The following is a 26,453-nucleotide window of genomic DNA, read 5'->3' as shown; positions in this document are numbered from 1 at the left end:
GAATTGAAAACCAAAATGGATGACTATATAAATATATTCAGAACACACAAAATATCTAGTATATCAGTATTCAGTGTTAGATTAATTGTGACATAAAAATAAAATGAAATTTAAAGTTGAAAAGTTGGATGGCTGTGCTTGTCATTCTGATATTTTTAGAGAGGAGGAAAATTAGATTTGCTTCATAATCAATGAGGGTAAACACAATCATGGCATAGATTTTCTTCAGACCTTCTATTTATTGCAGGAAAATATTCAATTAGAACTTAAGCCAGCTTATTTCCCCCAGAAGGTGGTTTATACCATAATCCATGCTGAGTGTTCCTATCTGGCTTTAACAAAATAATATAGCACTTTGGGCCAAAGATGCAGCCTAGTAACCCAGCACTGGAAGCCAAGATGGAGAAGATCTCCACAGCTGTCAAGACCTTCCCCTTGGTGCTGTGGTAGACAGGGAGGAAAGTGACCCAAACACTGCAGAACACCAACATGCTGAAGGTCAAGAACTTGGCTTCATTAAAGGTGTCAGGAAGGTTCCTGGCCATGAAAGCTACAGTGAAGCTCCCGAGGGCCAAGCATCCCAGATATCCCAGGACACAGTAGAAGGCAGTGGCTGAGCCCTTATTGCACTCGATGACGATATAACCAGGCTCAGAGTGTGCATCTTTATCAATGAATGGGGGAGAGGTTCCCAGCCAGATTCCACAGATTGTCATCTGGATCAGGGAGCAAATGGGAATAACAAAGTTAGGAGCCCCTGATACCAAACACTGCCTCATCCTTCTCCCTGGAGCAGTGACCTTGAATGCCAGAACCACAGTGATTGTTTTGGCCAAGACAGTGGACACAGCCACAGTAAACAGAATTGCAAATATGATTTGTCGGAGGATGCAGGTGGCTGTGTTGGGACGACCGATGAAGAGCACAGAACAGAGGAAGCACAGCTTGAGAGAGATGAGTAGGATGTAGCTGAGAGTCCTGTTATTGGCCTTGACAATGGGAGTGTTCTGGTGCTTCACAAAGACTCCAAGAATAACAGCAGCGAGGAAAGAGAAACAAAGTGCTGTGCAGACCAGAGTCATGCCCAAAGGGTCTTCATAAGCCAGGAAGGTCACAGCTTTTTGGATGCAGTGAGTTCTCTCACTGTTTGCATACTGATGATCTGGACATCTCACACAGTGCTCTGTATCTGACAAGAAATGTAAAGTGTCACCAGCACATGTTCAGTAATTCTCACTTATTCACTCGACCCAGAAGAATAAAATTGGACAATTTCAGCCAAATCTGTCCAGTTTGTGATGACTCGAAATAACTCTGTGTTTTAATCTCCTTGTTTTCCTTCCCCTAAACTTTCTTTTAGACTTCTGGCTTTCTTTTGGAAGTTCAGTCCTTCAATTTCATAACAGTCCCACTTTACTCACTTTTGAACAGCCATTCTTTTCTTTTTTAAAATGTATTTCTTGGTGGATAACATATAGTCATACAAGGGAACAAACCATACGTGTATGCCTTAATGAACTATGAGGAAGTGACACTATGGGCAACACCACACAGGCCAAGCACTAGAACACACCCAGCCCTCCAGAGGCCTCTTTTCCAACCTCTCTCAATCATTTACTCCCTCTCAAATCTCCAAATAAACTACCTTCTTGAATTCTAAGCACCTAGCTTACTTCTGCTTGTGTTCTTTTACCAATATTATTTGTGAGAATCATTCATTTCACTGGATGTATTTGTATAGTTCATTCATTTTTTTAAATTTTTATTCAAAATTACTAGTATATGAACATACACAAAGACTAAGTGTAAAATGAAAGTTGTGAACTTACAAACAAACATGCATAACATCATACAGAGATCCCATATGTCAAATTACCACCAACACGCTGCATTGTTGTGAGACAAAATCAGGGAGTATGGAAAAAGTGTACCAAATATATGGTATGGATGATGGCTGGTGGTGATATACTGATGATATTATCTCATAACCTGTAAAAAATATTCCCCTGTTTTGGTGTGTTGATGAAAGGGTGTTGTATGGGAATTCTACACATATGCTTGTTTTATAAGTGCCAACTTTGTAATAAAAATATATTTTATACTATTTATACTAATAATAGAGTAGGTTGGTGATAAATACACTAAATATAACATATGAAATATAGTTAATAGTAAGATTGTGATAATATTCTTTCATAATTTAGATTTCATTCACTTTTTAAATATATTTTTATTTCCTTTTTACAGACTCACCAACAAATATTTCCTCTTCCCTTTACCGTCATCCCCTAGTAACCTCCTCACTGCTTTCTGCTCCTGGGGCTTTGCTCCTTTTTAACATCTCTTATAAATGACATTTCACTTCCTTATTTCAAAGAATATAATGTTTACAAGGTTCTTGTATATAGCAGTGCATATCAGAAATTCAGTGTTCTTTGTAGCCAAATCATATCCCATTGTTTGTATGTCCCACTGCTTATTTACCCATTCATTCATTAATAGACATTGGGTCACTTCCATGTGTTGGCTATTGTGAAAAATGCTGCTAAAACCATTGTGCACATTTATCTGTTGGAGTACATGTTATTACTCTGTATCGGTATATCCAGGGAAATGGAATTAGCAGATCATGTGGTAATTCTATTCTTTAAGAAATTGACATATTGCTTTCTGCAGCAGCTGAACTATTTTACATTCCCACCACCAGTTTATTAGAGTTTCAATTTCTCTGCATCTTTCCAACACTTGTTATTTCACATTTTTAAAACATAGTCTTTGTGGGTGTGAAGTGTTATAATCCATTCTCTTATAATGCTGTACAGAATTCTATTAATACATCATCTTTTATCTATCCATTTTACAGTTTATGGACTTTTGGTTGTTTATGAGTATTGGTTATTATTAAAGTTACTGCCATGAACATATTTGGTACAATAGGATACTATGAATTTGGATCGTGTAATAAGCAAATATTCACCATTACAGGTAATACCATAGAGCTTTCCCAAGTTTTACACCAATTTACCATCCAGTTGTTCCATATTCTTTTCTCTTTTTTTCTTTATTTAAGATTATTTATTTATTTATTTCTCTCCCTATCCGCCCCGCACCCCACCTGTCTGTTCTCTGCATCTATTTGCTGCGTGTTCTTTGTCCGCTTCTGTTGTTGTCAGTGGCACAGGAATCTGTGTTTCTTTTTATTGCATCATCTTGTGTCAACTTTCTGTGTGCAGAACCATTCTTGGGCAGGCTGCACTTTCTTTCATGCTGGGCGGCTCTCCTTATGGGGCACACTCTTTGCGCATGGGGCTCCCCCATACAGGGACACCCCTGCGTGGCACGGTACTCCTTGCCCACCTCAGCACTGCACATGGGCCAGCTGCACATGGTCAAGGAGGCCGGGGGTTTGAACTGCGGACCTCCCATGTGGTAGACGGATGCCCTAACCCCTGGGCCAAGTCCGCTTTCCACCATATTCTTTTAGACATTGGACACAGTAATAATGTTTAATTTTAGCTTTTATGGGATGTTTTGAGTATTTCATTATGCTTTTTAACTGCAATTTCCTTGTGAACAATTAATCTGAGCACTATCACATATGTGCATTGCATGTTTGGAGATGTTTTGGTAAGGAGGGCTTGTTCACACATCGAACTTTTTTCTAATGAATTTTTTGCTTACCTTGTTTCTGTAGGAGCTCTCATTATATTCCTGATGTGATTCATTGTTGACTAGATCTATTTTAAATAATTTAATCCACTTGTGGCTTTATCTTTCATTGATGAGCAAAAAATAGCAGTATTATTGTAGTTAACATTTATCAAAAATTTCCTTTAAGGTTGATGTTATATTTGTTTTATTTAAGAAATTTTTGACTTTGAAGGTGAAAATATTCTTCTTTATGTTTTTTTAAGAATTTTATTTTTACATTTAGAATTCCAATGTGCCTGATTTTGATGAATCTTTATGTAACCAGATTGTTTCTGGATATGACATTTGGGTTTTCTTTTGTTGTTGTTTTTTTCCTTTTCTATCCTTATGCTGAAAGAACATTATTGTGACTTCATAAAAAATGAAGCAGGTAGAATAATTACTCCAAGTTTGTCTTGACCAAGTTATTCTCCTGTTTGATTCATATGAGTGATTTAATGAGCTTCAATTGCCTCAGAAAGTTGGGATTTTGAAAGCAATTTCATTGTATCAATCCATTTGGAGAATAATGATACCTTTCCAATATTGAGTCCTTTCCCTTATGAATATGGTTTCTCCCTCCATTTATTTAGTCTTTTTGAAATTTTCTAAATGATTTTCTATATCTTTATGTGCAGAAGTCTTTCCAAAATTTGCTTAATATTATTTTTAGGTATTTAATACTTTCAGGATATTGTAAATATCATCTCTGAAAATTTCATTTTAGAAAGTCCTATGACTTGCATATATAAGGATTTATATTACACTTGTATTCAGAACACTAATCTCAGTTTATAAAATCTTCCCAATTTTAGATATACACAATAAAATCCTTCACAAATGATGTCAGCTCTATTTTATCCTTTCCCCTAATTATTCATTCCAATTATTTTCCTGCCAATATTACATTGGGAAAGAACCCCAGTGTATTGGTAGCCATGTTAACATTGTGGAGTTCTGTCTCATTATTCATCTCCCAGGCCTGAAATGCTTCCAAATGATGATACTTCTTAGTTCTCAGGAAGTATCATTTAAGGGATTAAGATAAGTCCTTTCTATTCCATATCTGATAAGTGATATTTTTGTTTGTTTTAAAATCACTGGTGGGTGTTGAATTGTATTAAATGTTTTCCTGTATTCATTGAGATGACTCTGCTTTTCAGGGGGCACACAAACTGAATTACCTTGAGTTGTCATGAGAACACATCTTTACACAAGCTGGAAACCTAGACTACAAAATTTTTTTCTTTGATAGGTGAGTTTATATTTAAAAAGCAAGACACCTGTAAATTTTCTATCTTGTAATGACCTTATAAGATTTTGATAAATATGTTAAGCTCTAATCATGAAATGAATTGTGTTTTCCCATTTCTTTCCTATTTCCTGGAAGAGTTTGAGTAAATAAGCTTAATTTTTGCCTTGAAAGTTTGGTGGAATTCCCCAGTAACGCCATTGGTGAATATAAAAATATATGACAAAGTTTTAAAGTTTTTAAAGTGTGGATTCAATAATTGAAGGAGATATGAAACTTTTCAGATATTTCATTTTTTCTTGGGACATTTTTTGGTAACTTATTTTTCTGGGAATTTGTGAATATAATTTACATTTTCAAATATATTGGAATGAAATAGTTTATACTAGGCTTTTATGATACAAAATTCTGCACAGAGGGCAACTTTTTTTTAGTCCTGATATTATTTATTTTGCAAATTTCATTTTTCATAATACACCATTCTAGAGATTATTAATTTTTTTCCTAATTCTAGCCTTAGCTTTATCTTTTTATCCTATCTAGATTGTCCTTTATTAAGTTTCTTATAATTATTACTTTCTCTCTTCTCTTTTCTTTATGATTTATTTGCTCTTATTATTTTAATTTTTGAAGAATACTTAGCTGTTCAGTTTTTTCATTTAAATATATATAATAAATAATTTAAAATTATATATTCTATCATTATACATTTTTCTCTAAAGACAGCTAGCTTTAGCTCTATCCCATATCACTTAAAATGTAGCATTTTTAATTTCAAAGTAGTTTTATAAAATCTATTGTATTATCTAAATTAAATGAGTTGCTAAAATGTATATTTCTTGATCTCCTAACATGTGGGAGTAGGCATTGATGGTTACAGTATTCTTTATATGTGCACATGGAACATATACTTGTACCTGTATTGTACCGATGTGTACATGGATCATTTTCCCAAATTGACAAATTGCTTTGTTATATCTTTAGTCTGAACACATCTCCAAAAAATGGAATAATAGGAAGTGTTTTGGAAAATTTAACCTCATATTAATCAATAAATGAAACTCAGAAATTCCCCACCAAAGATGTCATTCCAGCATGTAATATCATGAATATGGCTAATTTCAAGAATTGTATTATGAAGAAAATATAGCATATTGTTTTTCTGTCACATTTATATACCGTGTCTCCATCTCCATCCTCAATATCTTCTGTGATCTTAGTCACACTGAAATCTGTTTTCCAGTTTTCTGAATCTATGAATAATACATGCAGTGGTGATTTGCTTCTTTCTCATTTATAATAATTCTGCCAAGAATTTATTGCCCCTTCATTCATCTTACGTAATACTAATGCTACTGCTTCTATGAAAAACTCCATGGAACCATTTGTCCCAATGAATTTGCAAGCCCTTAAACCTCTGCACATGCACTAATTGCAGGCTTTAAGGAGGTACACAAAGTATCTCTATGTTTTGTCCCCACGGTCAGCTGTGAACTATGAGAAAGCAGAAAGTGAAACCCATTCATTGTAGATGTGCTGTATATTGTCCTCATATGGCACTCCACAGAAATATTCATTTCTAAAAAAATGTAACAAACGTTCTGAGCACCTGTTCTTCATATCAGTGTTAGTTATGGTGAAACTGAAGAGGATTAAGACCCAAGCTTTTGATACAATCTAAATATTCTTTCAAACAGGATGCAGAGCAGGTAGTTATAATACAATGTATTAATTACAGGATAAGGATGAAACTTAGTTTATTATTGTGAGTTCAAGAAAAGTGTTTCCTATAGATGACTGCCTGCAATGGGTCTAAAGTTTATCAAATATAATAGATAAGTGCAGAGGAGTGTCATCTCAATGGAAAATATTATTGATTATAAAATAAAATTACTAAATGAAGGATGAATTTTGACTCTAGTTTCCTACAGAAACTTTTCAATAACTTGTATGAGTGGGGGATATAAAGGAGAGATGGGACTTTCTTCTTGTCATGAACTTACCTGTCTCATTGGAAATCTCATTCTCTGGGCATGCAGTACAAAGAAAGCAGCAGGCAGGCTTTCCCAACTGAGATGTTTTGCTGAAACCAGGAATACACTTCTCACTGCATACTGAGTGGGGAGTCGGGGAAGAAAATCAAAAACCTGTTAAAAAGTGTAACTTTATCTCTCCAAAATATACACTGCTAGGGGTGTTGACACAAACACAAATTTAAATTTTAAATACATGAATCAATTTATCTGAAAGGATTTCATTTTCATGGTAATATGTGAAATACAAAATTATATATATATATATATATAATGTGTCCTTACCATCCATTTGACAGTGTGTAAGAAAAATTTTCAAGTTGAAAGTTAAGATGTTAAATATACAGATTGGCAATTTGCTGAGCAATAAGGAGGAAGGAATCCCCCATAAAGATATTTTCTTTATATGTAATACAAAATACGATGATTGAATCATACCCACGTCTGAAAATCCTGCGTTCCACTCTATCATCTCCTCAGATATTGAAAATTGTTGATCATGTGGCATATCTGAAGCAAATTGTCCTACTTTAACTTTTAGACCAAAACCTTCTGGAAAATTCCAAAAGTTGAGAATGTCAAACCTGGTATCCAATTTCCTTGCCTCATCCAAAACCACGTGGTCACCAACAGGATTTTTAAATTGTGTGTTTTTCAGAAATGGGTGCAGCTAAAAGAGACATCATTTGTTGAGAGAGTTTGTCCAAAGATTAAAGATTGAAAACCCAAATTAGGGAACATCCATGAACCTATGGGAGACCTGCTTCATAATACAAATTAATTATTAGCATCCGATGAAGTAAAAGAAAGAAAAGTGAATGGAGAGAAGATGGGAAAATATGGTGGCCAAATAAGTAGCTAGAAATGTCAGCTTGTCCTACAAGACAATTAGTAATCACCCAGAACTATCTAAAGCACTTGTTTGGGGTACCTGGGGGACAGTGGAGCATCCTGCAACATCTGAAAGAATGGAAGGAGACTGCCCATTTGCAGATATTTGTGAGTAAAGTTCTCCCCACCATGGAGGCTTGTGGCAGCAGTGCAAGCCACCTTGGAAACTATTCTGAGTCTGAAATTGGAAGATCCACTTTGAAAAAAATGCAGAGAAAGAGACTTCGGTGTCAACTTCAGCTCCTGATTAGGAACCTCAACTGGATAAAGTATAATCCTAAGAACAGCTCAAATTTGAAACTGCCTAAGTCAGAAAAAGAACAGTAGGCTAGGCTCCCTTTTAAATCTGTCTCTGGCATGATGGGAGGCAGGGCTGACAGAAAATCACAGTGAAGGTAGGGACTGGCATCTTTCCACCAGAATTGGATAGCAGCCCTAAGATAGGCTCCAGCCAACCTCTGGCAGGAAGGAAGCTGGGGGGACCTGGACCAACCTCTTTGTGTAGCCACAGGTGATTTTGACAAGTACAGACTGAATATTTGGAAATCTTAGACCTGCTGATTTTTAATCACTTTCAATTCCATCTTCACCTCTGCCTCCAAATGGGATAGGAAGGGAGCTGTGTGTCCTCAGCCTTTCTGGACAATGGTAGGCACTTTTGGATTGCATAGACTGAACTGGTGGGTACCTGTTGATCTGCCCCCAACTCCCAATAGGTAAGGAGGGGTCTTAGGTTTCCAGTGTCTTTCCAGGCAATGGCAGGTAATTTCAGCCTGATGGTCTGAACCTCTGGTCACCTGTGGGTCCACATCAATGACCCAAAAGGATAGGACAAAGCTGGCATTTTCTCAGTCTCTCTGGGCAATGGAAGACCCTTTTGGCATGCATGGAAGGAAGGGCAAGGTGCCTTGGGATCCACCCCCACATGCTGAAAGGTTAAGAGGGGACTGGTGTTTCCTCAGCCTCTCCAGGTATTGGTAGGCACAGACTAAACTGTTGCGTATCAGTGATTCGGTTCTCACCCCTTAAAGGGAAGTTCTTCAGGGCAACTGAAGCCATATTTAGCCCAAATGAATATGATTGCTGTGCACTCTAGAGAGTCCATCCCCACCCCCAGCAGGGAGGCGCCCCAGAACTATGTCATTCTACCTCGGCCTGACATTTTGAACCTATATGGCATAAGATTGAAGCCCATACCTGAATCTCTACCCCCACCCATACCAGTCGAGGAAGGGTCCTGAGGCTTCATCAGTCTATTTGGACAACTACAGATACTCTTTGCCTGAACAACTTGGATTATTATGCATGGCTGAAGTTCTGTCCCTACCCCTGACAGAGAAGAAATGTTGGAGAAGATTAATCAGTTCCAGGGCAATGCAAGCAGCTTAAGCCTCCACAGCTTGCAGCACCAAGCTCACCCTCAGTTTCTACTACAACACCAGCAAAGGAGAAAAGGCAAGAAGGATTTAAAGTAAAAGGAGAACATGCATCCACTATAAATAAATGTTGTAAGCCAGATGCCAAGGCACCAAAAAAATAAAAATACAATCCTTGATAAGAAAAAGGAAGATATGGGCTATTTAAAGGATCAAGATAACCCTCCAGATGACAAAGGATTTGCCACAACTAAGACTAGATCTCAAACAAGTCTCCTTAATAAATTCAATGAGATAGCTAAAGGAATTAAGGGTATTAAAAAGACACTGAATGAGCACAAAGAAGAATTTGAAAGTATTCATAGAAAAACAGCAGACCCTATGAGAATGAAAGATTCAATAAATGAAATTAAATACACACTGGAGCATATAGCAGCAGATTTGAGGAGGCAGAAGAAAAGATCAATGAGCGTGCAGATATGGCTTCTAAAAGCAAACATACAAAAGAACAAATATAGGAAGGAACAGAAATAATTTAACTGAGTCTCATGGAACTAAATGGCAGAAAGACATGCAAGCATATATGTCACTGGTTTCTGAGCAGGAGAAGAGAAGAGAAAAGGGGCAGAAGGATTATTTGAAGAAATAATAGTAGAAAATTTCACAACCCTATTGACGGAGATAGATATCCATGTCCAGGATGCACAGCACACTCCCATCTGAATAAATCCAAATAGACCAACTCCAAAACACATAGTAATCAGAATATCAAATACCAAAAACAATTAGGGAATTCTAAGAGTAGTAAAAAAAAAAAGTGGTGCATAACATAAAAGGGATACCATATAAAATTAAGTGATGATTTCTCCTAAGAAACAATGGATAAAATTAGGAAGTAACATGATATATTTAAGATACTGCCTGGGAAAAAATGCCAGGCAAGAATTTATATCTGGCAGGACCGTCTTTTAAAAATGAGGGCGAGTTTAGAATAGCCATGGATAAACAGTAACTGAGAAAGTCTATAACAGAGACTAGCATTGTAGGAAATACTAAAGAGAGTGCTAGAGTCTGAAAAGCAAATAAAGGAGACATTCTTGGAAGAGAGTCTAGAAATGAAGATTATATCAGTATAAGTAACTAAAAGTATCAAAAGAGTGGTGAAAATAAAATATGATTGATAAAACCCAAAGCTTAAAAAGGGTTAAATAAGAACTGATTTTACTGGAAAAAAACATTAAATATTAATGGATTAAAGTCCCCTGTCAAAAGTCACAGACTGATGGAATGGAAAAGAAAGTATGAGCCACCTATATGTTGTCTGCAAGAGGCTCACCTTAAAACCCAGGATACCAAGAGATTGAACATGAAAGATTGGAAAAAGATATTCCTCCATGCAGTAACAACAACAAAAAAAATGCTGGAGTAGCTCTATCCATATTGGATGAAATAGACTTTAAAAGCAAAATTTTCATTGCACACAAGGAAGGATATTATATATTAATAAAAGGGGCAATATACCATGAAGAAGTAACAGTCTTAAATGTATGTAGATCTAAGCAATATGTCCCAAGATACATGAGGAAAACACTGTCAAAACTGAAGGGAGAAAAATGTATTTTGATAATAATAGTGGAGACTTCAATACTCTACTCTCAGCATTGGATAGAACACTTCACAGAGGATCAATGAAGAAACAAAGAGCTTGAATAATATGACAAATGATTTAAACCTAATGGACATATACAGAGAACTGGACCCAAATATAGCAGGATATACATTCTTTTCAAGTGCTCATGGATCTTCCTTCAGGATAGATTGTATATTGGGTCACAAATCAGATCTCAATAAAATCAACAAGATGTAAATTACACAAAACAATCTGTCTGATCATAATGGAATGAAGTTGGAAATTAACAGGAGGCAGAAAAGTGGGAAATTTACAAAGATATGAACATTAAACATCTTGTCATTAAATAATCAGGGGGTCAAATAAGAAATTTTGAGTAAACCCACAAATATCTTGAGATGAATGGAAATAATAACACAGCATATCTGAACTTATGGAATGTAATCAAGGCAGTGCTGAGAAGGAAATTTAAAGTCCTCAATGCTTACATTTAAAAGGAAGAAAGAGTTAAAGTCAATAACCTAACCAATCAGCTTGAGAAACTAGAATAAGGACAGCAAAATAATGCCAAATCAAGTAGAAGGAAAGAAAGAATAAAGATTAGAAGAGAAATAAATGAAATTGAGAACAACAAAAAAGTAGAAAGAATTAACAAAACCAAAAATTGGTTCTTCAAGAAGATAAACAAAATTGACAAACACATATGTAGGTTGCTGTAAGAAAAAAGAGAGATGATAAAAATATATGTAAAAAAAAATGAAAATGAGGACATTACTCCTGACCACACAAAAATAAAAGACATCATAAGGGGATCCTATGAACAACTGTATGCCAGAAAACCAGACAATGTAGATGAAAGAAATAATTTCCTAGGAATGTACAAACTATGCTGTTTCTAAATGAAATCAAAGATCTCAACAAACTAATCACAAATAAAGAGACTGAAGCCATCATCAAACAAAACACTAAAATGAAAATCCCATGACCAGATGGTTTCACAAGTGATTTCTTCCAAGCATTTGAAGAAAATTTAATACCAGTCTTACTCAAGTGTCTCCAAAAGTTTGAACAATAAGGAATGACACCAAACTCATTCTGGGAAGCCAATATCATCCTAATAGCAAAGCCAGATAAAGATATTAGGAAAAAAATATTACAAACCCATTTCTCTAATGAGTATGGATGCAAATATCCTCAACAAAATACTGGATAATTGAATCCAATGACACATTAAAAGAATTATTTATTATGATCAAGTGGGTGTTAATGAGGCATAAAAGCGTGGTTCAAAACAAGAAAAACAATCAACATATTACTGAACATTAATAAATCAAATAAAAAAAATCATATGATCTTATTAGTTAATGCAGAAAAGGCATTTGACAAAACACAGCGTATCTTCTTGATAAAAATAGTACAGAAGGTAGCAATTGAAGGAAACTTTCTCCACTTGATAAAGTCTACATATGAAAAACCCTCAACTAACATTGTACTCAAAGGTGAAATACTGAAAGCTTTCAAAATATGATGAGGAAGAAGAAATCAATGAGCAATGTCACCGCTGTTTTTCAATATACTGCTACAATTTCTAGGTAGAATAATCAGGCAAAAAGTAAATAAAAAGCTTCCAAATTGGAAAGGAAGAAGTAAAATTTCACTGTTGCAGTTGATATGATCTTATCTCTAGAAAATCCAAAAAATCTACAATAAAGATGCTAGAGCTAATAAATAAATTCAGTAGATTGTGAGGATACAAGATCAATATGCATGAGTGAGTGGTATTTCTATACAATCATAATGGCACAATCTGAAGGATGAAGTAAAAAATTTCCATTTAAAATAGCAAATAAGAGAATCTCATGTTTAAGAATAAATTTCAACAAGAATGTAAAACACTTATATTCATAAAACTATAATGCATTAAGAGAAATTTTAAAAAGACCTAAAAAATTGGAAGAATTTTCCATGCTTATGGATTAGAAGACTAAATATCATTAAGAAGTCAATTTTACCCAAATTTGTATGCAGATTTAATGCAATCCCATAAGAATTCCGGCAGCAGTTTTTTTAAAAAATGGAAAACAAAATTGCAAATAATATTTAGAAGGGCAAGGAACCCAAATGGTCAGAAATATCTTCAAAAGGAAGAGTGAGGTTGGAGGACTCTCACATCCAGACTTCAAATCATATTAGCTAGCTACAGTGGTAAAAATGTCATGATACAGGCATAAAGATACACACATAGACCAACAGAACTGAACTAACTGTTCAGAAACTGAACCTCACACATCTATGGTCCAGTGATTTTTGAGAAGCTTCTCCTACCCATCCTGCTGGAGCAGAACTATCTATTCAGAAAAAGGTGCTAGGAGACTGGATATCCATAACCAAAACAAGAAACAAGATCCCAATCTCATACCTTATACAAAAATTAACAAACAGTGGATTAAAGAAAAGCAAGAACCACAAAGCTTCTCAGAGAAATGTAGGAAAACATCTTCAAGATCTGGCAGTAAGTGGTGCATTTTTTTTCTGTTTTTTGTCTTTATTTATTTTTTTAATATTACATTAAAAAAATATGAGGTCCCCATATACCCCACACTTCCCCCCACTCCTCCCCCCATAACAAACAATCTCCTTCATCACCATGAGACATTCATTGCATTTGGTGAATACATCTCTGAGCACCACTGCACCTCATGGTCAATCATAGCCCACACTCTCCGACAGTCCACCCAGTGGGCCATGAGAGGACATACAATGTCTGGTAACTGTCCCTGCAGCACCACCCAGGACAACTCCAAGTCCCGAAAATGCCCCCACATCTCATCTCTTCCTCCCACTCCCTACCCCTAGCAGCCACCATGGCCACTTTTTCCACACCAATGCCACATTTTCTTCGATTACTAATCACAATAGTTCATGAATAGAATATCAGTAAGTCCACTCTAATCCATATTCTATTCCTCCATTCTGTGGACCTTGGAATGGTTGTGTTAGTGGTGTATTCTTAAACCTTACACTGAAAGCACAAGCATCAAAGGAAAAATATGGATAAATGGGACACCCTGAAACCTAAACACTTTTGTGATTCAAAGGAAATCACCAAGAAGGTGAAAAGGCAGCCTATTCAATAGGAGAAAATATTTGGAAACCATATATCTAATAAAGGTTTAATTTCCATTCAATATAAAGAGATCACTCAAGTCAACAATAAAACGGGAAGGAATCCAATTTAAAAATGGGTGAAAGATCTAAATAGACATTTCTCCAAAGAGGAAATTGGAAATTCAAATGGACAAAAAGCACATTAAAATAAAGTTCCATATCACTATTAGGGAACTGCAAATCAAAATGACAATGAGATATTGTCTCACACCTCATAGAACAGTCATTATTTCATAAATCAGAACACAATAAAAGCTGGGAGGATGTGGAGAAATAAGAGAACTCCTTCACTGTTGGTGGGATTGTAAAATGATACTGTGTCTGTGAAAGACAGTTTGGCAGTTCCTTAGGAAGTGAAATATAGAACTGCCCTATGACCCAGCATTCCTTTACTAGGAATATAGCTAGAAGAACTGAATATGTGAGATATACAGACATCTGCAGACCAATGTTCATAGCAGCATTATTCACAATTACCAAAAGATGAAAATGACCCAAGTGTCCATCAACCAATGAATGGATAAACAAAATCTGGTATATACATATGATGGAATACAATGCTGCAGTAAGAAGAAATGAAATTGGGGCACTTATCATAACATGGATGATTCCTGAAGACATCATGCTAGGTGAAGTAAGTCAGAAAAAAAGGACAAATATTGCTATAGTCTTATTAATATGAACTAAATATGAAAAGTAAATGCATGGAGGTAAAATCTAAGTAGAAGTCATTAGGAGATAAGAGGAGGGCTGAGAAGGACTATTGATGCTTAATGTACGTTGGATTTTAATTAACTTGACTCTAAAATGCGGAAATTGATATAGTTGATGGTAACACATTAAAATGAGTAGTATCTGATTTGTAAATGATATTGCGGCTGAAAGGGTAGGCTAGGGATATAAAAGTCAAATGAAAGTAAGCTAGAGAATAGTCTAGGGGCTGAAAAACAGTGAACCCAGAGCTGGGTGACAATTATGGTTGATGGTTGATTTACAAGAGTGTCCTTCTGTGAGCTATTCTAGAATTGTGTCACTATTTCAGTGTAGTGAGAATGTGGATAAGCATGGGAAAAATACAATTAGTGTGACCTCTTGACTGTGGTTATGAGCGTTACTGTAATATTCTCCTCAATGCTAAAAATATATTGTGTTGATAGTGGTGGGGTATGGAGAAATTTGACAAATGTACACTATCGGCAATGATTGTTGATAATAGTCTGATGATATTATCTGATAATCCATATTAAATATTCCAACACTGTGTGATATGTTGGTGAATGTATGTTGTATGGGAATTCTAAACATGTGCATGATTGTTTTCTAACTTCACAACCTCTATAATAAAATATATAAAAAATAATATAGTAGTTTGGGGGAAAATACACCAAATGTAAGTTATGGGCTATAATTATTAGTAATATTTTGATGATGCCCTTGCATAGCTTATAACAAAAGTTTCAAAACAATGCGAGATGTTGGTGGTGGTGTGATGCATGTGACCAATGTATGATAATATGCCTGGTTGTTTTGTAAGTTCACAGTTTCACTATACACTTATTTTTTTGTATTTTCATGTCTGAATATTTCAATAAAATAAAATGTATGGAGGACTAACATATCATAGAGTCAATACACTAACACTCAATTTGTACAGAAAACTCCAAAGGCAAGGTGATAAACCAATCTATACACATCAGTTGCAGAAAATCTTAAGGTGGATTATACCTAACCATACTCATTTAATCTTTGAATTATCCCAGATAATCATATTGCAAAGCATGGTTATCAATACCTAAAGTAGTTGTGGAATTAAATGTGATAATGTATGTACAATACTCAACACTGTCTAAAAGGCATTAAGTCCTGTTGTCATTTAAGTGACTGGTGGAAGATGTCTTGATATTTTCTATTTAAAATATTAGTTGGGAATGAGGTTGAGATCCTTAGTAACAAAGATTGTAAACTCATTTCCTCCCACCCAATGGCATTTCCTTTTTGATGAACTTTTCTACCTAAGATTAGATTTACCTCCTAGACACTAAAACAAGTACACTGAATTCTGGGCTTTTGGGGAACGAACCCTAACCTATAAATTTGAGCACATACAGCACTCTAAGAAAGTCACATTTATGATATGTTCTAAAAAACACATGCTATTAAGTGGAAGTGGCATTACCTGCCAAGGCTCAAAAATAAGCCCATCTCCATTTCCCACTGACTGCATTTCTACTTGTTGAAGAAGCATTTCCTGAAGGCTCTGAGCTACAGCATACACTGCATTATATACATTATAACTCCCTTCATTCATGTCCTTGTCAAACTGCCACCAAGGCATCAACTCCAAGGAGGCATTGGGAGGACTACTTTCCAGAGTGTTACAGTCGGATTCAGAAAGCAAGCAATCAAAAGAGATGAACCACAATTTAGCAAGGTAAAAGTCTTCTGGGTATTTTACAGGGTTAACAGTCTGGATAAAAGTTTTGAAACCCGGTATCTCACCATGGTGGTATGAAAAAATGAGAGTCCCATGGAATGAGTCAAGGAAAAAGTCTCTTTCACTTGTGGTAACATCCCATTTCGAGGTTGTGATCCAGACTTTCCCTATCACTAACACTCTCCATCTACAAAAACTCAAAACCAATAGTGAGTCAGAGTCACCATAAATGACAACCACTTTCACTGGTGATTCTTTGATACGTAAATGATAGTGCCACTCGAATATGAAATATGATTTCTCAGTGATAGGGATCATTTCCACAAAGGCTGCACAGATTCCATTCCTGTCCATCTCTTCTCTGAAGTCCCATAGAAACTGGAAACCTCTCTTGTCTTCTGAGATGACCAGCCCCACCCAGGTCCAGCTGAAATGCAGCATCAATGAAACCATGCCAAGGGCCAGAGAGGTATCCTTGGGAGCCATCTGATAAATTGATGGAAACTGGCCATCATCCCTCAGATTAGGATCATAAAAGCCATAGGAAAGCTAAGGGGTAAGGAGAAAATAAGTCCATGTGAAGCAGAGAATTGGTGAACTACCCTCTCAACCCCAATAAATAACAAGCATTCTTAGAAACATAGAAGAAAAGTCTTGCTCTTTCTATTTTCTAATCATCTCCTGATCCCTGGGAGTGTTTTAGAAAATCATTCATCAGTGTCTGAGGTCTGGGGAACTCCTTTGTCTTTTCGCCCCTTTCCTTTATATCTATTCCATATAAAGGACATGTGCACATCCCAACATTCTGTATAATGGCCACACCCTTTCAGAAATACATAAACAATTCCATACTTGAACTTTTAAGTTTCCTGAAAATCACACCAAAGGATACTTGATTTAATACTCGGCCCCCTCCCCCGCGCCCCGGCTTACCTGTGGAATTTTGTAGAGTTCCAGCAGTATCCCAACCTGAACGGAAAGTGCCCATGATTGTCCTGTAAGGACTGCTACTGACTTGCTTTCTTTCCTACAGTTGTAATTAGGGTTGTACTTGCCCAGCCCGGATTGCCAAATGATGGGAATTTCCAAAGTTCTCTGTTCACTGTGCCGGGCATTGTAGATATCAAATCCCAGAGAAATGTTGGGTAATAGATGGGGATTCCTGTTGATCACTTCGATGGCAAAAAGCATGGCCAGAACATACTGGTAGTTCTTGGTTAGAAACCTTTGTGGTGGGCACAGGAATATTTAGGCAAAAGACACAAATCATGATTATCTACCAATCCAATTCAATGACCAAATTAAGGAGCAAAGCACCGTGAAGTCATTCTAGACTGGGTCTTCTAATCCACAATATTTTAGCTAATGCTAAAAAGCTAAATATTTCTTTAAAGCCCTGACTGAATTCTACCTATATGGGAATAGGTAAGGGTAGCTACAATGGAAGGTTCAATGAATGGAAAAACAGAATACCTTCATGGTAGGATTTGTTCTTTAATTCTGGAACCAAAATACTTTTTAAAATATTAGCACATCATTAAATGATTTGTAGAATGTCAGGAATATTGGCATGAGTTTGAAGACAGATTAATTCCAACTAAAGTGTGAGTCTCCTTAAAAGTTCAGATCTGCAATAGGGACAGAAGTAATGGGACAGACAAAATGACCTGCAGAAGACTGACAGTCAGTTAGCCTAAACATCTACCCCATCAAGTTTTGGATCTTCCATCATCAAAAATCAACAAACTGTGAAGAGCCTCAGAGACACAGTGAAGGAGGATTCAGGCAAGGCAGGAAGATTTGAGAGAGTGAAAATGATGAAGGGGGAGGTGAATATTACGCATACCTAATAAGACAGGAAACACTTTAGGAATCTAAGAGGAACTGCATCATAAAGTCTAAAAAGTCTATCATCCATTTGCTAATTTTAAAAAATCCTGTTATTAATAATTAGTCAAGAACTTCAGTGGTACTTCCTGCAAATAATCCTTATTATTTTCATTTTTCTGCAGATTACACTAAGTTCTCATTTATTTATTAAGAAATTATCATCCAGGCCAAAGGAAACACCTTTCATTTTTATTAAATGTATCTGAAATTCCAAGAAAAAGAAAAGCACCTTGTATTTATTTCAAAGTTCCTTCTGTTCAGGCTTGGTTAACATATTACTAAATGTACGTTAATGCACCCCGTGTGCTTGGCAAGAATGGATATTTTTCAATAGTAGGACACAGGTATCCAAATGTGCTCAATAAATCGAACTTGTTTTTTTTCCAAATACAATTGATATTTCTTAGATATATGTTATCCTTTGTTTGAGAGATAAATGTTGAAAGTTTCCACTATGATAACTGATTTTATATCTTCTTGTTTCTCTTTATTGCTTTATTCATCTTAGGCTTTTAATCTTCATTAATATATAACAATTACTATACATTTGTGATGAGTGTTTTTATCATTATGAATTTATCATTTGATTCCTAATAATGCATTTTATCCTTATCCATTTTGTGTGGTATATCTACCTCTGATATATTTTGGTTATTATCTGCCTTGGGAATCTTTACGTCTAATTCCGTATGTTGCCTTTCATATTTTCCATTTTTCCTCAAAATTTCTTGTAAACATAAATATAGAAAAAGCATGGTACAGGCTTTATGAAAATAAATTGAGTTGCCTAGTGAGAAACGCTTTCACAATACAGTAAAAGAAAGAAATAATTTAAGAAAATGAAACAACTTCCAATTGAACATATTATTTTAGGAGAAGAGTATTTACTGAATATGCTTAAAAACACAAACTTTCTTAACTTTAGAATATAGACTTTGCTTCATACAGAGACAGTGAATCACAATTGAAAGTAGGTGAGGGTCAGGGATGGTTGAATCACCCCCATCTAGAGACTCATCTCCACAGTCAGATACTCTCCCCCTTGCAGTCTAATTGAATCCTCACTATTAGCCAAGTTTACTGATAAGTCATTTTCCTCATGTATTGTCGGATGAATATTGCTAAAAATTCCTTGAACAAAAAACACTCCTATTAAAATCAAGAGTATGTATAAGTTCTGTAGGGGGCAGAATTAATTAGTACCTTGTTGGAATTTCTAGTCTATCAGATAATGCAATAAAATAACAGGTGAAAAACAATGGAAAGAGCAACGACCCACAGTACTTTGCTGTAGATAAGATTGTTCACAAGGGAACTCCAATAGTAAATGTGATAAAGATATGCAATTGATAAGGCAGTACACAAACAAATATATAACAGTCAATGGCTTTTCAATAGTATACCAACAGTTTATAGAAGCTTTTGGGGATGATATATATGATAGCAATAGATTAAAAAATTGCTGCATCTCCTGTGGATAAAATCATAAAGCTCTTATCAAGGAATGTAAAACGTTGGAAACAATTTCGCAAAGATACACACTGTTGGAAAAAATACGGCTCTTACTGGGACACGGAGACTGATTGACCATAAGCAAATAATTTATTTATTGAGAAGCTCTTCCAATGGAGGGGGTCTGAAGAACAGACTTCAGTTCCCCCACCAGCATCCTGGGAGTCTGAAGAGAGACGCCAGCCCACTCCTGGAAGGATGGGACTTGAATTTATACAGAACTTTCCTAGGTGGGGAAATGATAGTTAGTGGGAGAGGGCTTGAGGGTCTGAGTGAGGTAGTGGGAGGGGTTTGAGGGAGTCTATGGCTTCTTGGAATGCTGCAGGAGCAACCGTTTCTTTTGATCTGTAAGGTTTTAAAGTCTCCCTCTGATATGCAGGTAGAGGTAGTAAAGATTTCCATATCCCTCTGATATGCAGATGGTGAAGATCTCTATCTCCCTTCACACCTGTCTTGACTGGGTTCCCTTGTTTAAGCTGTGGGAAAGTGCCACACTGGGGAGGTGGTTTACCTTTTTCCCAGTGCATATCATGGGAACTGAGGTACGGCTTGTTATTTCCTGCAAACCTCTAACACAAACAAATCTACAAAATTTCTATAAAAGTTAACACAGCATAAATATTGTATGATGGTGCTATTATGAACTAAATATGTTGTATAAATTCGTGGCATTAATAAATAGAAAATAGAATGAGGGTAGGGAATGGACAGTTTTTAACAATTTGCAGAATTATTTTAAAAGGTTGTTTGTAAACCTTTGGAAATGAATATAAGTGGAAAAAGCACATGATAGTGTAAGCAACTAGCGCGGAGCTTTTAAATGGATATGGCTAAGGATGAAAAGTAAAATCTAAGGACATGTATACTACTATAAGGGTAACTAAAAAATTTAACCTCGGGCTATATAACATTAAAACCTTATGTGAAATACAAATATGGGTGATGTTGCACATATAAGAGAATGTATACAAAATATAAATACAAATAAACTAATAGAAACAAAATAGTACCTAAACACAGTATGGGAAGCATAGAAAGATTGAGAGGTGATGAGTTTTCCTGTTTTTGCTTTTTATTATTATTACTATTACTGGAATAATGAAAATGATCTAGTAATTATTAAAATGATAAATGCATAACTATATGTACACTTTGAATAGATTTATGCTGTATTAATATAGTCAAAAAATGATTTCTTAAAAAAAGCTAACACAGATAGATAAGTTACCAGGGCCCAGCCGATGAGGGAAGGGGAATCGTTTCTAATTGGGCAAGTATTTTTTTTTAGAGATGATGAAAGTTTGGGGTAAGGGATGATTGTGATAGTGTCCCAACATTGTGAATGCCATTAATTACACTGAATTGTACACTTGACAGTGTTTAAAATGGAAAATTTGGAGGTTGTATGTATGTTAGTACAAAAATTATAAAAATTCAGAGAGTTATTTTAAAGGTAATGTTAATACAATTTTAGAGGTTTTTGGAAGTATGCAAAGTTCAGGAAATTAGGGAAAATAATTGAGAACACTAAAGGCAGATTTTGATTTTACAAAACCAATAACTGCAATTTTTAATTAGCCACAATATTTTAAGGAGTGTGGTAATGACAGAGGAAGATATTGTTGTATCTCTAGGAAATAATAGAAAATAGAGAAATGATGTATGTCTAAGGGAATGTTTCATGCATCTTCAAGGTGGTCTTGAAAAACTAGTAAGGGGGAAATAATGGGTTTAATTAATGGAGAAAGGAAATCATTTTGAAATATTAAATTGAGGTAATCTACTTCATACTAGAGGCAAACTCTTTCCATATTTCAAAAAATAAAACAAATTACTGGAATTAGCACATCTATTAATAAACTTACAGATTGGGGTAGCATGGCCAAAAAGTCAGACAGAATAGGAGAAAAGATGATTGGATTTTACTTTAATACTGATTTTTTATTTTTTTTTAATTTAAATACTCCACGATTAAACTATTTTTTAAAAAAGGAACAACAGGAAAAAAAGACTTTTTAGAAGGTCCAAGGGATTGAACCCAGGACCTTGTACTTGGGAAGCAGGTGCTCAACCATTGTCTAAATCCACAGCCCTAAAATAAATGTTTGCAAACACATACTTTATATTTTCAGTAATGAAAACATTTGAAAAAAGTGAAATGGTGTATACATGAATAGAAATATGACCCAAGACTTAAAAGACAAATCACCAAATATATTCTTAAGACCAAATAACTGAAGAAAATATTAATGCAACAGTTGTTAAAATAAATGCAAATGTGATCAACAGGAGACCAATATCTAACATCGATTTATTCAAGTATGATAAAAAAACAATACAAGGAAGGAGATATTTTCTTTATGGCTAGTAAAATTGTCAATTAGTGTACTTCTGGAAGATTCTTTTACAATAGGTTTAAAATACATTTAAAAAATATCCAAAATTGCACCCAACCACTTAACTACAAAAATTCTGTTAGCTTCTTTTATAATGCAAAGTTCTATTACTATATCCATTATGTACTTAATTATAGTAATAAAATATTAGAACCCAATAAAAACACAAAAATTTTGCTGAAATAAAATAACCCTAAGACTATAAGATAAGTAGACATACAAATTGTATATTGGAAACACATATTTATATGAAACATGTTTGTGATTTCTTCTTTTATATGTAAGCATGTTAAAGGGGAATGGGGACAGAATGATCTCACGCTTGTAATATACAAATTTTTTAGCACAGAAAAGTAATGAATACGTTCAGGGATTCATGACAACTTTCATGGTCTGAGACATTTATATATATTTTTGCATTTTATGACTTAGTTATTTTAAAAACAAATTTAATAATATTATATATTAAAACATTTATTTATTCTTCAGATTTAAAAGGATATTAAAACATTTCTTGACCCCCAGTGTGGTCAGCACTGGGCACTGCACCTTCTGAACCTAGTGGATAAGTCACCACAGAAAAGAAAGCCTTATTTAATTATCAGGGCATTCTAGTAAATGTCACTCCTGGTTTCTACTCTTCAGCTATGCAAATCCAACAAGTGCTCATTTTCCTTAGGTAGTTTGAGTGGACAGCAGAATTAGTATCTAATACTTTAGTATCTCCTTCTCTGACAGTGCACAAACTCTTCCCCTCCACCTTACAGGGTGCTTCAAGCTGGGATATGAGTCAAACTTGCCTTCTTTCCTAAGAGATTCAGGCCAGAATACCTGAATCAATCACCCTCAACTCCTATGTCCCTGATGCTTCTGGAAAGACAGCCATCAGCAGTACCCATCAGAAAGAGGTGTGTGTGTATTACAGATACTTACAAAGATTTTGGAAAATTATGGTAAGAAAATGAGCAGTGAATCACTTGAGGTCTGTCAAAGAATAAAAGAGATAAGCAGAAAAACAACTAGACATGAAAAGGAAGAAAACTAAGTTGCAAACTCTTTCTACAGCAATTTCTGAACCTTGCCATCTCCAGTCACAAATGTGTGCAGCTGCTTGCAAAACATATGTGTCTGGCACTTTCAAAACCAGATTAAGCTATCATTTTCTTTTAGTAAAATACCCTCTTCTCACTCAAGCTATATCTATTAGCCAGAAGCCCATCAAAAATATTTTAAAGAATTTTTTGAAACCTATCACCCCTGCAGTTTTAATTTATCAATTCGTTTTTTAGACCATTGCCTACAGAAATGGCATTTAGAATCATGCTGGAGTGGAAAGTGTCACTCAGATCCTTCATCATTTTAAGCCTGGCTTGGCTGGCAGCTGGAGGAGAGAAGGAGGATACCTGATGGGCTATGATATAAAGATATTTCAGAGAGTAACCAGTTGTCTACAGTAAGAAATCTGTCCAAGCAAGTGGACCCCAGATATCTGTGGCATCTTTGTAGGAATATTAGCAATTATTCTTATGGGAAAAGAATCATTAGCAGACCCTTAATTTGGGGAAAAGACATTTTTCTACAACCTCTTAGCAATGCCCTAATGGTAGTGGGCTGTGTTTCTAAAGAATATCATTTCATTCACTACTCGTGGCAGCTGAGGTCAGAGGAGAGGCAAGGAGAGAGGCAAGGAGAGAGGAGAGGCTGGAGAAGGATGAATCCCTTATGTTCCAGAAATGGAAAAAAGAATGTCATGGGAACTAAAAGGAAGAAAGATAAAATATACTCACTTTCCTTTGAAAGAAAAATATCCAGTCAGAAGATTATGGACAATCTGTGATCTAGGTGTGCAGTGGGGAAGGCAAGGACAATAATGTGGAGTGTGTTGATCTAGCCATCTGCAAATTGTCTAGGCATTGCTTATCATAATAATGAGGCAGAAAATAAATGAAAAAGGCACTTACTGCTGCAAAAAGAATCCTTTGAAAGGCCGGGCAGTCCTTTCTTGTGTTAGAAATGTATAGAGGGGGAAAAACCCCACAATAACCAGATCTCCATCCTTAAATACATTGGGTTTTATTCTGTAGAAGCAGGCAGGATCCGTTAACCTCCATGCAGAAAGGGGAAGTTGCAGGAGCAGGACAATCAAAATCAATAGTTACATCTTAGAAGTAGCTCCCAGTTTAGCCAAAGCTTTCATTATGTGCAAGGTAAGGGGCATGAAGAGCTGAAATGGAACCTGCAGACTCAAGCAGTATATAAATATATATATAAGTGTATATATATATATATACTGTATATATATATACTGTTTATATATATAAATACATCTGTGTGTATATGCTGTTGTTATGAACTCGAAAGTCAAATCTAAGGGCTGTGATGACCTTTTTTTGCTAAGCTTTTCCAAATCCTCTAGACAATAGGGGGACCTGTAACACTTTTTGCCCTGGGGCTCTGCATCTGAGGCTCCATGCCCAGGTGAAAAACAAAAGTCGGAAAATATGTTTTGGATTAGCCTCAGCACCCCTAGGTGCTATCATTTCACCCCAGTCCAGGGATCGCAAGGCCCCAGGGACCACCCACTCTCCAGGCAGATTTAGTGCTATCCCTTGTCAATCAACCAGGCCCAGTGAATAAACTGGTGTTAACTGCATCACAAGGGTGGTCTGTCAAAAGGGGCTCATGCCAGTCATGTTTTAGCTAAGGACATCCTGGAATCATGCACTCCATGGTCCAACAGTGAGATGGACAGCCTCACACAACTATGTCTCAGGTTAGGACAACAACATGCCTCCTAAGGTAGATGCAGGCCTGCATACCATTCCTGTGACCAGAAACACCCACGATTCAATGTGCCCCTGCCTGGGATTCAGCAGTCATGCAATTTTCATAAATTACAAATCTGTAGCATAAGATTAATGCGAAAATAAAACTGCATTTTGAATTCCTAAAATTTGACACCCTTGTCTCCTCCTCAGCCCCTGTAAAATGCATTAATACCATAGATCAGCAGCTTGTGCTGATCCATTTCTCATCTACAGAGAGTTTTTCCTAATAATTGCACCTTTATGGGAACATAGAGTTATGTTGGAAACATTTATTTTTTGTCACCCCAAAGCAGAGAACGGTCACTTTAATACCCCATATATTCTCCACCATATCAAACATCTAAGACACAGGCAACCAATATGGCTTTTTATTACCCTGGATAAAAAATAAAGGGCTTATGGCCACTAACTTGGAAGGGAATGTAAAGTTGTGCCCATCTCACAGGCACATACTCTTGCAAGTTTATCAATGGTCAGGGCAGGAAGCTCTAGGTTTTGGGAAATCCACATCAAGTGTACCTCCTCTGACTATGGGCCAGTTTCTGATCCTTGAGGCTGTTGATGGCAGAGATCCAATAACACAAGGAACAAATAGACAACATAAACAGACAACAGGGGCTTTTTTCTCTCTCTTCCAGGTAGTAGTGAAGTTCACATATAAACATACTCCATTGTGGTTTTATTGAGGTCATAGGTATTGGTAAGGCCATTACAATATTTGAGGATATTGAGACATTTATGTGAGGATGAATATCATGCTGAAGTTTATTGGGATGTATGTGATCCAAGTGATTCAAATTGGCAAAAAGGGCTCTCAAGCTGAAATTGTATTTTGTACCCTGCCAATTGGCCCTACTTTGGAATTTATGCTCCCATGTGTATCTGAGTTAGACTCCTTTGTGGTTTCCTACAAATTGCTCTTCTGCACATTCTATTTAAAACTATACTTAGTACTAGACTTGATAGGACTTAAATGTTTTGGTGTTCCATGTGCCAGTTTGGCCCTATATCTCAACAGATTTCTTGCACCTACTCTCCAGTTCATTGTACTCACCCAGGACAAGTATCAAGGAGATGATGATGGACCACATCCATCCCAAGGAACAGAGAGAATCTCAACTGCACGCAATGTATTCCCATCCATCAGCTCCATGGATTCTAAGACTCTCTCATTTATAGGAGGGGTAAATATCACTATCCCAGCATCCTCAGGATAAGGAAATGAAATGTGGACTATAGAAAATTCATGGTATTCTTCTATACACTTATTGTTATTCTAGCAATGTAAGATATTTATCATTGAGGTGGAGACAACGGTCACCGGAGGTTCAGAGGAGCAGGAAAATGGAAATA

The 26,453-nt window shown here is 35.9% G+C and overlaps 1 pseudogene; it reads right to left on the bottom strand.

Annotated features, from left to right (window-relative positions):
- Nucleotides 1–266: 266 nt before the first annotated feature.
- Nucleotides 267–24,322, bottom strand: LOC131276889 (vomeronasal type-2 receptor 116-like; annotated as a pseudogene).
- Nucleotides 24,323–26,453: the final 2,131 nt, after the last annotated feature.

Source organism: Dasypus novemcinctus, chromosome 30 (assembly GCF_030445035.2).
Source record: "Dasypus novemcinctus isolate mDasNov1 chromosome 30, mDasNov1.1.hap2, whole genome shotgun sequence".
Taxonomy (NCBI): Eukaryota; Metazoa; Chordata; class Mammalia; order Cingulata; family Dasypodidae; genus Dasypus; species Dasypus novemcinctus.
The sequence above is the reverse complement of the archived record's forward strand: the minus strand, read 5'-3'. Positions and strand labels throughout refer to the sequence as shown.